A 2,500-nucleotide genomic window follows, 5' to 3' on the forward strand; every position below is an offset into this window, starting at 1 on the left:
TAGAGGGGGCGGAGCTTACTGACTTCACTCCAGCAGTGAGTTTTTCCTTAATCCAGCTAACATTTACACGCTAATCCATCAAAATAAACGTATTAATCAACGTTACCGGATATCAGTGTTCATTACAATGTTTACGCTAACTAGCTAATCTTTATAAAAGTGACAGTCAATAATTAGGATTCATCGAATTTCTTCGTTCTTTACTTCTAGAGGATTTGAACAGTCAGATTTGAATCCAGAAATTGTCCACAGAGATTTTTCTGAACAAATCCCTCGCTCTTTAAGATCATCCCTGGACATAGACTCTGCTTTATAGTACATCCAGGCCACGCCCTCTTTACTGCGCCTTGCTCCGCCTCCTGCACCGTATATGGAAAGAAATTCCTACGGTTCGATATTGTAGAAAAGAGGGGGCGGGGCTAGCTCCACCCCCTGCTCCATATATGGAGAAGAAGAAAAAAAGGTTCGAGATTTGAACAAGAAAGAAGGAGGGATACACAAAGAGAGAGAAAGAGAGAATGAATAATGAGGAAAAAGTGAGTGAGATTAGAAAACTTTTACAAAAAATGAAATATCAACATAGAGATACATACACATACAGCTTATATAGAGAGAGTGAAACAGAGAGAAAAAAGAAAGGGAGAGAGAGAGAGAGAGAGAGAGAGAGAGAGAGAGAGAGAGATGTATAGAGAAAAGTGCTGAGAAAGTGATATATAAAGATATATACAGAGAGAATTTGTGAATAATGCAGGCCTCTATTACAGCCCACTCTCCCTTTAATGGCAGAAATAGATCACACACACACACCACTTACTGCAACACACACACACACACACACACACACACACACATTATAAACACACACACAGCCAGCCAGGCAGCCAGCTCTCGGCTCGAACGCGGCCATTTTGAAGTGTTACTGCAGCGGTTTTTGTAATGCAGCTCTTTATTTCTATCTCCTAAACATATAAAAGCATCGTTCCCTGAAGAACAACTGCAAACATTTCCAAATAAACAGCTCCAGAAGTCGTCTGTGGAGCGAAGAGCATCGTTTACACCCACAACCTTTAACACCGTTTTATCAGGATAGAAAAAGTGTGTTGTTTTATTTATTCCTTTCTGAATCTGTTTATTTCCATAAACCTGCTTAGTTTTTTCTGCTTTCCATGGAGTTGGATTTGGTGAAAGATCTCCTGCTATAGATCTCCAACCCTATTGCACACCTGTGGGATAATTGTGAATGCTGACTGCACCCCAGGAACCTTCTCACCTTCTCACCTCAATCAGTCTGACTTTACTAACAGCCTTGTGATGAATCTCCACAAAATCTAGTGGAACATCTTCTCAGAAGAGTGGAGCTCATTATAACAGCACATGGAGACTAAATGCAGATGTTTTAAAAGGACAGTTGTGTGCCTTATCTAGTGTAGATGTTCCAAACAGAAAGCGTAGTGAGGAACACTGTGCTTTTTTTCTGAAGTAAAATGAAGTACAGGTTTCCTGGAAGGTTCTTGAGCACATTAATAAATTAAAACACTTCCATATTGCTCATGTTCTTTCCCGGTTCCTGTTCACACACACGTGCGCTCTTCTGTAATGACTTCCTGTGAGCTGAAGCACCTCTTCGTGTCGTTCTGCAGGCCTGAAATAAGCGTGTGGTACGTATGAGATCACGTTACACACCGGCGGCTAAAAGCCTGAACCTGGAGCTGACCCGGGATCTGTTTCACATCTCGCACGCGTTTCCTCCACGCCGCTCGGCTCCAGGAGACATTTCCTCACGCATGAATCACCGCAAAACACGACCGAGCAAACGAGTGCATTTCATCTCTCTGTGCCCCGGCCGGTGGTAATTCTCCACACGCCCCGGAGTCTGACACGAGGGGAGTCCATAAAGACCTGAGGTGATTATTCTGGACGTAAGAATTACTTCTCCACCTGCTACGACGAGCCGGAACATGAAATACAGGCGTCACACACTTCTGGGAGTCGTGTCGCAATTCGCCGGCGTGTGGAAACTGAGCAGTTTATCAGAAAGACTGGATAAAAAAAAGGAAAGAAAAGAGCACATTGTTCCACTGTACAGCTGCAGGAACGTTCCGGAAAAAGAGTCGCCTTAATTAATCAATTAACACGTAATTAATCCGGTTTTTTTTCGAATGCAAAATTTGAATAAATAAAAAAAACATTGTGATTTTTATCTGTTTAGAGTTATTCAGTGGAGTCAGTTTCAGTACTCGATCACGTTACAGCACCGTATGAACCAGTCATTAGCTTCTGACCAATCAGAGACCTGGATTCATAATTTTCCAGTGCGAGAGATCAACATTCTTTGTGGTTTCTCTGAAACGTGACAAGTTGCGAATTTGTTCGTCTTTTTAGAAGAGAAAAATAAAGAGAAGCTGCAGAGGAAATTACTTTTGATGTAAGAGATAACAGGAGCAGGAATCTTTTTTTTTTTTTTTTTTGTATGAACAGGAACTGTCTCGTTTTTTAACAT

The sequence above is a fragment of the Silurus aristotelis genome, assembly GCF_946808225.1.
Source record: "Silurus aristotelis genome assembly, chromosome: 2".
In the NCBI taxonomy this organism is placed as follows: Eukaryota; Metazoa; Chordata; class Actinopteri; order Siluriformes; family Siluridae; genus Silurus; species Silurus aristotelis.